This window comes from Camellia sinensis, chromosome 15, assembly GCF_055761805.1.
Source record: "Camellia sinensis isolate YWXY chromosome 15, ASM5576180v1, whole genome shotgun sequence".
Lineage (NCBI taxonomy): Eukaryota > Viridiplantae > Streptophyta > Magnoliopsida > Ericales > Theaceae > Camellia > Camellia sinensis.
In genome coordinates, this window is record NC_138975.1 from 98840849 (window position 1) to 98853686 (window position 12838).

Below are 12838 nucleotides of genomic sequence, written 5' to 3' on the forward strand. Positions count from 1 at the left end.
GAGAAGACGATGTTAGCTCCAATGTTAATGGGGTGTTACACTTAGCTGAAGAGAGCAAGATGGAGGAAGAAGATCATGATAAGGCTGATGATGTGGCAGATAAAGATGAGAAGGCACAAGGTGAATCGACAACAAGGATGAAGGAGGGAGGTGAGGTAGAGGTAGGTGACAGTTGGATTCAAATATTAGTAGTGAAAAAGATTGAAGATTGCATGGGGAAGTCAAATGAAGAAGGAAGAGGCGTGGGAGAGACAATGATGGCAATGGAAAACATGCAGCAGTAGTAGCAAAAGCTGCAACAGCAGCAGACATGCAATCATGGTCTGGAAAAAATTGCTTATGTTCAAAAAGATGATGAGCAAATAGTCACTCCAGGATTTACAGAAGTGATTGGTATCTCGAAAGAGAGGCCCCCGAATCCCCCCAAATTCAAAAACGATGTCGTTTCGTCGTTTTGATATATTTTTTTTTTTTTTCAGAAGAAGAAAATCAGAAGAAGAGAAGGAAGAAGAAGAAGAAGAGAAGGAGGAAGAAGAAGAACTGGAGGGGCCAACAAAATCGAGCTAGAGGCGGAGGTGGGGGCGGGGGTGGGGGCGGAGGCAGAGGCAGGGGGTGGAGGCGGAGGCAGAGGCGGGGGCTACGAGGCAGAGGCGGAGGCGACGGCGGGCGGAAGGCTGTCGCAGCTGCCATCTCCTCCTCTTCCCCTCTCTTCTCTTTCTCTCTCTCTCTTTCTCTTTCTCTTCTAAATTTCGGGCTGTTCGAGGGGACAAATTTGTGGGGAAAAATCATTTTTCCAGGATTTATTAGAGTTTTAAGTGGAACCCAAAAAGATAGACCTGGAATTAGTTTGGAGGTAGATTTGGGCCAAGATCAATCTAGGCCTCAGCCTATTGGGCTAGTCCATTATAAATCTAATGGTAATGGGCTCAGTCATCCTATTGCAAATACAGGAGGTGGACTCACAGGGGTGGGCTCTAAATAAAGGTTAGTGATACCATTAGTGCATCTAGTAGTGGTTCCATCAACAACCAATTTAAGAAAGGCAAAAGGAAAGTGATCAAAAATTATTGAAACAAAAATCCATTATTAATAGGTGGGTCTTTTAGGCTTGCTAGAAAAATTAAGCAGAAAGGAGTAGGAGCAGGAACAAGCAAAGTGTATCATAAAAGCTTGGTGGTTAGATCTACAGCTATGTCAAGGTCAAATGTAGTTAAGAGTCAACCCATTTGTGAAAAAGGTAAGCTACAAGAGGCTCAAGCAACACTACTTTTGGGGAAAAGTTTGGGGCTCAACTGCAAGGGCCAGGATGCAAAAATTATAAACAAATTTGTACAATTGGAGGAGAATGACAAGGAAAGGATATGAGGCACTACAACAAAAAAGGATTTTTACGGCACCATATGCACGTCGTGGATACGATTCTACGATGCGCAAGGTAAAATTGTATTATGACCAGCCATGGAAAGTTATTCACTTGCAACGGTTTGCCATAACCTGCCATTAAAAACTTTTAACAGCTAATCTTATACATCATGTTTAATTTTTCTATGACTACTTTGCAAGCCGTTAATTCAAGGGACAAACAATGACACTCATTACTAGTCATTAAATATTTAACACAACGGCTTATTCTGCCCGTTATAGAATATGTTTAGGAATTTTTTATTTTTTAATTCAACAGGCTCTATTTCACTTGTTATGTACAGTCTAAAAAAACATTACAAACAAGTTTCACATATATATATATATATATATAAGTATCAATCAACCACTAAAATATTATTTCAAGCATCAAAAAAACTATTCATAAGTTTCAAACATCCAAAAACTGTTTGTACATTCCAAACCATCCAAAAACTATGTTTCTAAACATAAAAAATTGTCCTCAACTTCAAAACCATCCAAAAAGATCTAAATAATCCCCCCTCACCTCCCCCCATCCCCCACAAAAAAAAAAGAAGACTTTTTAAACTCTAAACAGTACAAAATTTACAATCTTTTTGCGAGTGCACCATCATGGGTTGATTCAATTGCATCAACACTAAGCTTGTGCCCTCCATATCTTTATATCAGAAAATTCTGAGCAGCTTGGATTTCGTCTTCAGAAGCTTCCCTTCTTAGAGCAACCAAGCTTGAAACAACATCAGTAGAAACAACATATATTGAACTGATTTGATAAGCATGGATAAAGTACTTCCTCCCAAGAAAACAAGATAGCAGCTCATACCTACATGAATTAAACTGATTTGATTACTTCATAATAACAATTATAAAGTTAGCACTTAGCACTAATTTTTGCCTAAGATAGCTCTAATTCCAACACATCACCTCCATGTGCAGCAAAGCACAATTGTAGAAAGCTTGTACCAAAGCCTACTGTCAATAACCCTCTTATAATCTTGCCTACATATCACATTGTACCATGTAGATATTTTGTTTTTTGTTTACCTTTGTTCAGTGAACTAATATATTAACTTTAGAGTTTCAGATAATATGACAGTTGCCAATTTGTGAATATGCTGTATTGTTTTACCCCTACATATGCCTCGAGGTGAGTAACTAAAATAAATGTCTTGGAATAAAATAGGATTCGGTCCCTATTGCATGACTGCACAACGTATCAAAACCATCAATATATACAATACCATAAGTATGCAAGGGAGGCTATAGGCAAGCTTTCTACCATATCCTTGATATAAATATACTAAAAAGAAAAGGAGGCCAACATCCCAGAGGGAAGGTAAGTTGATACACCTGAGTTCTCTATCGAATAACCACAGAAATGATGGTTGCTCAATTTAGATGTGAGGCTAGTTTGTAGAAACGAAATTAACTTTAAGTTGAATGCTTTAGTGCAGTTGAAGTGACACTACCTTCAAACACACCCTAAGTGATAGCGGGGTCAACCTACCAATGTGCTACTTATAAAAATTTGAAGTTGAAATAAAAATAATAGGATGTTTCTAAAGTACTAAAATCATTATATTAGAAGTAACACAACGATTTTTCTAAAGTACACTCACCTTCCATCTAAGCCAAGAATTACCACGTTATTCTTTTGGTGGCCAAATGCAACAATTTATTGAGAACCTTCAAGCAAACAAAATTGAGCGACAGACCACACTGAGCTGAAATACTTGGGCAGCACTCCTGTAAAATGAGTAGCAAACTTAGATCTTGCTGCCAAAGATACAAAATTTATATTTAACCTTCAACGGAAAAAGCATAGAACTCATTGCTACATTTGAGTCCTTAAACTTGATAGCATACTTGCTATCTATTAGTTATCCTCTAGTAATAATTAATCAAAACACAGAAAATACAGAAAAACCAAAATCAGAGTGGATCAAAAGTTAAAACTCATACTAAGGACAGAAGGGCATAATATATGTTTACATGATCATTATTTAGCAAATATCCAAAACATCTAAGATGACCTGAGTGTTTTGGAGAAAAAGAAAAGCTCTCTGTGAAGTTCTACCAATTAAAATGTCTTGAGTTCCTTCTTCAAGAATCAAGAACTTAATGCATTGTCAACAACAAAGGCAACATTGATCATTGAAGAGCACAAAATATATTTGGGAAATGCAAAAGAAACCATTATAAGGAACTATTCATTTGGGCCATGTTTGTTTGGGTGGACATGAGCTTGGGATTGGACTAATAGCCTAATAAAATTATTAATCCGATGTTTGGTTAAACAATTGAAGTAGGGACTAATTATTTTAAACTTTGACTATTAGTTAAGATAGGATACATAATCCAACGGATTCGTAATCCTAGGACTATTAGTCATGGGAATGCTAATCCAGTCCGCCCAAACAAACATGGCCTTGGTGTATTCTTAGTCCACCAATGAGCTTTCCCCTAAATGACTTCCTGTGTCATTGACCTCATTAAAGAGTTAACCTGTAATTCTTTTCAAGCATGTTCAAGAAATGCAAGTGAAAAGTTAACTAAGAGAGTCAAGTGTTGCGCTATTGTGTAATACATTCATCTTTTTGTTTTTTTATTTTAGTTTAAGGAAGAAAAAAAAAAAAAAAAGGAAAATCAGGCTTCTTCAAAAAAGAAACAAATTTGTTGTGTTCATGCCATTTAAGTTTATATGTTTCCTTATTCAAAGCACTACATGTGAATCTCTTACATTGCTTGATGCACAGAAAGGACTCTTTTCATAATTTCATTTAATAGTATTGATTCAATTTCTCTCCATCATTTTAATGACAACAATTTCTACAATTGCCCCAATTAGAGATTTTCCTTCAAATGCCAACAACAAAAATGAAACATGCCTAATCATAAGCAATTTCAATGTCTCCAGCTAATTGCAATGTGCTAGAAAGTAATTAATAAAAGGGGGAAAAAATGGCATGTTCACCATTGATTTAAGAAAGGAATCTTACCTTTTATAAGAGAGAGAGAGAGAGATGAAGTGGGTGATGAAACAGAACGATTAAGATCAGATGCACCATGTGACTTATCATTCCCTAGGTTTCCCAAATTAACCTTAAGACCGAAAACATGGAGAGTTCCCTTGTCACTTGAGACTGCCAGCCACTGTGCAGTTGTAGAGAATGCCAGGCCATATATTTCTGCTCTATCCATACCCCTCCTAACCGGCGTTACATATTTAGTTGCTTTTAGTACATCAACAATTTCTTGAAACTTGAAAGTTAAAGTTAGCAAGCATAAGTAAGACTTACAAAGAAAAATATTAATTTAGTTTCAAATGGAAGAGCCAAAGCACCTCCACATTTGTTTGCCCAATCACCAAATCAAATTCTAAACTCAAATATCGATTGATTGTAAGCAATAAGAACTTAGATCAATCAATCCTCATTAAAGAAAAAAGGACCATCATATAGTCAAGCTGTTTAGCACAGCTTAACTCTATAATTTCTAAATTTGTTGACAAAGTACATAAATTATTAATAATATAGTAACAAAGAAAGAAAAATATTTCTCGTCCCCTGCAGCACTACCTTCACTCGGTTATTATAGGAGTTTTTCTTGTTCTATGTACTCAATCAGAAAAATGAATAAATATACATATATACACTTTTATTAGGTTTTTTTTTTTGTATCTTTAATCGCATTACTTAACAGCCAAAGCCTCCCAACACTCTCTGGATAGGATTGCCAAGGTTTTAAGGGGCAAAACCAGTAACAACTCATAGCTTCATGGTTTTGAATCAGATTCAAAACAATGGAACTCAAATTCGAAATCCCTTATTACAAACTTGGGGAATATCCAAAAAAATCAAAATTAAATAATTTTCGAATGAAATAAGATAGGGAGAGGAAGAAGCAATTTATGAACATACACAAATATGAGGGGGAAAAAAAACCAAAACCAAAGATGAAGATGAAGATAAGCAACTTACCAGTCAGTGAAATACACTCTCAATCATTGCTTCCAAGGACTCCTTTCAGAAAGAACACCATGAAGAAGAGATGGATAACTCTGATTTCAAATACTCAATCGAAGAGAAGATGAGCCCTAGAGAGATCGATTCAGTCTTAGAGAGATTGAAACGCTTCCCCTTCTACGTTCCCTTTCTAATTAGAACCAATTAGAGGCCAAACAGTTATTTTAGGGGGGAAAAAAATCAAAGGCGTATGAGAGAATTCATTTTGGCGCCTTTTTTTTATATTTTTTTTATTATGGAGAGAATTTATATTTTTGCGCTTATTTTTTTTGGTCTTATTATTAATGATCTATATTATGCATCGTGAAAGGTGTAATATTTTTAACAATTGGCTTTTTGCGTGTCGTTAAAAGTGCAATATTTTTAACGGCTAGCCTACATGTGTTGTGTATAGTGGATGATGCGTTGTGTATAGTGGATGTATTAATGGCATGTTGTAGACGTCCCCGAACGTCCCGGGAGGGAGATCTCCCATTTTGTTCGTTGGGCTCACTACAGTTCGGACTCAAATGTCACGATCCTGTATCTAATCTCGCAGAGTGCAATGCAAGACCAATGAATCATCAAAGAGTCCAAATCCGGCAAATCATTTTTTAAAACAGATTTTTTTGAAAGAAGTGCCAAACATGGACTGTTTTTCCAGATACAGAGTCGCCACCTAAATATTTTATTCTGGGGAATTTAGGAAACCCTGACTCGTTTGCCTAAGGCCATGTGTCCGTCAATACCAAAGTTGTCTCTGCTCGAGAACTTGGGTATAATTGGGGAAGGTCACTTCGTGAGCACCCCCGCTCGCCCGATCAAAGATCGGCCTCTACTAACCATGATATCTAGTTTTGAAAACATTATGCGTTCTTATTCCGGTTATTAGCCTAGATTTACTATGTGATACACACGGCATACAAGTATAGATTGGATCGCTTGAATTGGAACAAAACACCTCATGTTTGCTTTTGAAACGGTTTGCTACTCGCAAGTAGGCTAAAATGCGAATTTGCCACCCTCAGGTGGATTTAGAAAATATGGTTTTGTCACTATCTAGTGGGCTTAAAACTCATAGTCACTGCATTATTCCAATTCAGATAATCCAACCTTCACCCACAGGCACTCAGGCAGATATATCACGTAAGCAATTAGCCTCATGGTAAGCATGCTATCATGGCAGTCACTCACACACATGCAAGGATGCTAAAGCGTAAAACTTACCGAGTACTCTAAGCCAAAATAGAAGCTGATTAGAAATCATGCATGAATCCTAACTATGCTGGAATGCCTAATGCAACACATGCAAAATGCTACTAAAATAGGCTCGGCTATTCTACAATGGCATGTGAAATGCTACAACTAACACGTATTCAACTCATAATTGAAATACAATGCAGTTAGTATGATGCACCGAGCCCGGTGCATGCAAGATATATGAATGAATGCAAACATGCGAGCATAAGTATGCTAATTGAAACATGCCCTAATCTAACCATCATAAGCTGCTAAATAAAAGGGAGAAAGAAGTGGGGTTGGAAGACATACATCACACTCACGCACATTTATTACAACATTGCCCTCGCTCGGAGGGTCCGAATAAATAATATAATCCGAATAAATAATTACAGTCCGAATGAATGATTAAATATTACAAAACCCTAATTAATTAACAAATTAACTAGGAAAGCAAATAAACTAGCATGCAAATTCATGGACCGCCTCAGCTCTGTTTCGAATGATGAAAGATGTATGCTCGAGTTGCCTTGCGTAGAAATCCATTGCGATGCCCCGATTCGCCTCTGTTTGCAATTAATCCCGGAATGCTGTGCAAAGCTTTAGAAAGTTGTTGATTTCTGATTTGCTGCAACAGAGAGCAAGAAAGGAGCGCGATGCCCCGATTCGCCTCTGTTTGCAATTAATCCCGAAATGCTGTGCAAGGCTTTAGAAAGTTGCTGATTTCTGATTTGCTGCAACAGAGAGCAAGAAAGGGACATGGCAAAGTAGTTTCACATATGTATGCACACCTCGATCCTCGTGCCACCAATCACGCATCTTGATACACGATGGTCGAGGAGTCGAATTGCACGACTCGATGTGAAATGAATGCACATATAAACACAACAAGGCCTAGACTCCATCATGGTTAATCCGGAGTGTCGGCGACCGGGAATTGAGACACGTTCCGTCACTTGGAGTACGAAACGTCCCTCGTTTCCTGTGCTCGGGCTAACTCCTATCCCGAATACAATGCAAATGAGAATGAGATGGCATACACAATGCGGCTAACATGTAACCTAGCATACGCAATGCTATGGACTAAAATGGCACACACGATGCACGTGATATAACATGACATACACAATGCTCTAACATGCAACCTAGCATACACAATGCTATGGACTAAAATGGCATACACGATGTACGATGGACTTACACCAACATGAGTGGACCTTAGCCACACTCACATCAGTGGCCATATGATGGAAATGAGACAACCGAAACACATGCAAACATGTACGATGCAAGGGATTGATCCTAAGGCATCAAATGCTGTTCTACCAAAGCATGGAAAAGGATGCAATATGGCATACAAACACACAAATTCCAGCTTTGAAACATGATGTATAATGGCCCCAAAACAAGAAAATGCCTCAGCATATACATGTAATGGACCTCGAAACTCAAAGCTAGGCAAGTGTATTGAACTACAAGCATGCAAAACAAACATCATTCGACCAGGAGACCCAAAAACAGAGCTAGGGCAGTCCAAAATATGCACAAAATCAGTTTAAGGCAAGGCCAGAAAGAGCTAAAATCAAGGGTCAACAAAGCATGCGAAGTAAGCTAGTGAACCATGATTTGCACTACAGCTATATGAAGCACATGATAGCTCACCAAACCAGCCAAAAATAGAAGTATGACATGCCAAATAATGCCCAAAAATCCACTGAAACTCAGTCAATGCATGCAAGAATGATGTGCTCCTTTAGAAGGCCATACAAGGGGTTGTTCCACACATATAAGATAGACATACAAAATGGAAAAACCACCTCTGGACAGAGGTTATGAGGACCCTAAAACTCACCAAAAAGGTCTTGAAATTAGTCTAGGAAGCATGCAAGTGAAAGCCCCTTTGAAAAGCCTTGAATAGGATTGCTCTACACATGCATAATAGACACTTTATATGGAAAAAGGGGCTCTGGACAGAGTTCATGCAGGCCTTAAAACTCACCAAATAGGGCTTGAAACATGGCTTCAAAATATGCAAAGTGGAGCTCCTTTGTAAGGCCAAAAGGGCCAACAAACAAGGCAAGGAGAGAGGGGGTCACCCCCCTCTAATTTTGGCTCTCAAAATAGTATGCTAGCCACTGAAAATCCACTGGATTTCAGTGGCTAGAAGGCTAAACAAAGCACAAAACCAAGGCCTAGATGTAAGGCTCAAAATAAGATGCAAACAAGCATGCAAGGGGGTAGATGACCCCCAACAGAAAAATGACCTTAAACAATCTTCAAGAGGAGCTCAAAATAAGACTTTTTTCAGTTTATGTCAAGGCTCGAAAATGCTTGCAAGTAAGGCTAAGGTATGAAGTAAAATAAGCCTTAAAAGAGGGATGGAGCATACAAGGGGATAGATGACCTCTAACAGAAAAATGTCCTTAAACAAACTTCAAGAGGGACTCAAAATAAGACTCTTTTCAGTTTATGTCAAAGCTCAAAAATGCTTGCAAGTATAGCTAAATAATGAAGCAAAATAAGGGCCAAAAGAGGGAACTAGTGTCTTACCCTTGTAGAGTAGAGGGCCAGCAGCTTCTGGACCAAAATAGGAACTCTCCAACCTCTGAAAATGAGCTCCTAGGTTCTTAGGTTGATAATGGAGGTGTTGTGCTTGGAGGTGTAGTGCAATGGGACCAAGAACAAGGGTTTTTGGAGCTTGGAATATAGAGATATGGAGGGAAAGTGTATGTATGCTCAAAACAGGTTCTGAACCCTAGCAATGGAAGAGGGCCCTTTCCTTTATAGAGGAGAAGGTCTAAAGCTTCTCCAAGAAGCTTAAAAGCTAGCTTAAACATCCTTCATACACGTGTATAGAGGATGCATTCTGAGGCTTCCAGCTGGCACAGCTGGCTTCAACTCATTGACACAAAAAAGGAGAAAGCTGGCCGACCAATTCAGGTGGTTGGCCGACCACTTTCCCTGGTCGGCCGATCAGGTCAAAAGGTTCAGGTGGTTGGCCGACCACCTTTTCTGGTCGGCCTGCTACTTTTTCTGGTTTTTCAGGACAAAAAATTGGTCTGTCGGAAAGAAAGGTGGTTGGCCAGTGATTGGGAAGTCCAAAAGTGGTCGTCCACATGTCCAAATTGAAGCCCCAGAAGTTAGATTTCCAATGGCGCAAACCTTGCATTAAAATTTCATCTATGCAAAAAGTTATGCCTGTTTTGGTGAAGCCGCGCAGATTTAGTCCAACCGGATTGATGCCCTACTTCAACCAACCATATCTCCCCCATCCGGACTTGGCTTTAGGAGATTCTTGAGTGCAAAATGAAGCCCCAGAAGTCTCCTTTCCAACGGTGGTGGTCTCATAGCTTAAATCCAAGTGTATAGATAGATAAGCCTGATTTAGCGAGGACCGCTCAACTCTCTCTTAGCGATTCATGCCCATCCTCTTCCTCAACTAGGTTTCTTCTCTTCACTCTTCTTTTCTTCAACTCCAAACCCCTAACCAAGGTGTTTTGAAAGATTTTTTTCAAAGATTTCATCTCTCTTTCATTCATTTCCACTTTGTCATTGCTCGGTTTATCAAAAAGCGCGACATTTAACAAAATGTGAGCGTCGGAACATCGTAGAACTATATTTTAAAAACATTTGAAAGAGAGGGTTTCAAGTCTAAAATCTTTTGATCAAGATTGTCTTGGTCCAAAAAAGGGGTATGAAGTTGAGATTTGACTCTCTCCTTGCCGAAGAAACTGAACCTGTCCCCTACACATCTTTCTTCACCAAGTAAACCATCAGTAGTGCCCAAGTCTTAAGGGCGGTCAAAAATGGGGTGTCTACACATGCCATATGCATGCCATAGAAAGTTTTATTATTCATGGTTAATATTACAAAGCCATAAAAAAATCATCGTTATTAGCATTCACGGCCTACGCAATAGACACGCTGTGGTTAGGAAATTATTTACGACATGAAAAAAAAGAAAGCCGTAAAAGTGAGAAACCACGGCTTGCATTTACTGTATGTTGTTGATGGGAAGCCGTAAAACCTAGTTTTGTTGTAGTGATGGGGGATTGATGAGGCTGTGTAATCAGTAATGTTGGGAGGATGTAGAGCCAAAATTGTTATTATGGAGATACTAAGTTGGAATATTAGAGGGGTTGTGTAATAACCCTCACCACTGCTTACCGATAAACCTTGATGACTGATAACTGAACTAATTATGACTGATAATTGGGCTGATTAAAGTACTGAACTGATCATGACTGATAATCTGCTTAAAGTACTGAATTGAACTGACTGACTGAAAACTGGAATTGAATTGACTGAGTGCGTATGTTAATTTGTATTCTATCTGTTTGATTGATTATTAGATCTGTTCACGTTTTATGTTTATACTGCTAATTGAAGGCCTTATCGGTGGCCGAACCGGGAATTGATTGATGTTTTACGACCCTCATAATTAATGTGATTTTGTAGTATATTTATCTGAAAACTGTTTAGGTATGATTAAATTAGGTTAAATATTGATGGATTGCAAGTTTGACTTAATTACGATTAGACCACTTGTGGCCACTATCTATACACATGTTGAGCCTTGTACACACTCATACATACACGTTTCTTTAGCTCATTTTGAGCACACCACCGACTAGAGAGAGGGAGATTGGGGAGTGAGAGTGTCTTCATCTCTTCTGCTTGATATTGCTTGGATTAAAGTATAGATTGCATATTTGAGTTCCTAGTCTTCTAATTCAAGACTTAGGTAAGGATTTCATCTTCTCATTCTTGTGTTTGAACTAATTCTTGCATGGTCCATGTTAAAGTGTAGAACTAAGTCATGTTTTAGTTCATACATGTTGTCATAGAACATAATTCATGCATGCATGTTTGAATTGTTGAGTTGTGAGTTGATTTCATGGTAAAATGGTACATGCATGTCCATAACTTTGTAATGGTCCATGTTTTCAACTTGTTTTTGGATCAATCGGCTCCTTAGAGCATCAAATTGAACTTTGAAGTTGTTTAAAATTCATGCATGTTTGCATGTTCATATTGTTCTTGACATTGATTTGAAATTGAGTTTGAATTAAACACCCTTGGGCTTTGATTTCTCAAATTGAGCTTTGAACCATGTTATTCTATGTGTTTATAAAGGTTTTCCAGAAAAATGGGCCCAAGAGGATTGGTTTTGATGCCTTTAAACCTGGTTTTGGCTTGGAGGTGCAATCTGGAATTCCCAGATTTTGCACTTCCGCTCGAGCGGGGAAATTGGCGCTCGAGCGTGGAATCCGAGCATCCAGTATTTCTCTGCACTGTTTTACAGTCCGCTCGAGCGGAGGATTGTGTCTCACAATCGAGCGGGTATCGAGCGCCCGTCGAGCGGAGATTTCACCCATCTAGTACTTTTACAGTACGCTCGAGCGGGAGAGTTGAAGCTCGAGCGTGTACCTTTGTTGCATGTCCGCTCGAGCGGGTAAACCTGCGCTCGAGCGGGACTCTGTTTTTCTGAAAATTCTGAAACTGTTTTCTGATCACATCTTTGCATCCTCATCCCATTCTAGGCATTCTTAGACCTAGTTTAAGACATCTTGTTGAGGATATAGATGTAGAACACACCGAGGCAAATTAAGGGTTAAGTTATTATCTTTCCCCAACTGTGTAGCTTAGTGTGCTCAATCTGTTAACTGTGTAGGGTTGGCGACTGGGGAGACACGCTCTAGCATACTGTAGCCCAGAACTCTGTGAGTAACGATTGTGTAAAGATATGTTCACAAATGATCATCTTCTGAACAACTGAACTGTACTGTTTTCTGAACTGATTACTGTTAACTGAATGAATATATGTCCTATATTCTGAACTGTATTGTGGCATCCTTAGCACCTACTGTTTACTGTTACTGAGACAGAAATCTCTGTCGATTCCCTTGTTGGAACCACTACTGTTTACTGACTGATGGCCATCATTACTGCTCGGTCTTTTAAGACCTACTGTTTACTGTACTGTTATGCTAATGGGTGTACCACATATGACTGTATTGACTGAACAACTGAAATACTGTTTAAATGAACTGTTTTCATACTGTAAGGACATTCATTCTTAACCTCTTTACGCATTATGTTATTCACTAGGCTTTAGCTCACTGCTCACTGTAGACACCCCATTTTTGACTACCTTTAAGACTTGGACGTGACTGATGGTTTACTTGGTG

At 38.8% G+C, this 12838-nt stretch overlaps 1 long non-coding RNA gene across 1 annotated transcript; it reads right to left on the minus strand.

Moving 5' to 3' along the window:
- Positions 1–1782: 1782 nt before the first annotated feature.
- On the minus strand, positions 1783–5740 carry LOC114297924 (uncharacterized). Its single transcript, XR_014356808.1, has 4 exons — positions 5385–5740; positions 4507–4665; positions 3024–3180; positions 1783–2227 (listed from the first exon to the last, which is right to left on the minus strand). It is a non-coding gene; the product is annotated as an uncharacterized LOC114297924 (long non-coding RNA).
- Positions 5741–12838: the final 7098 nt, after the last annotated feature.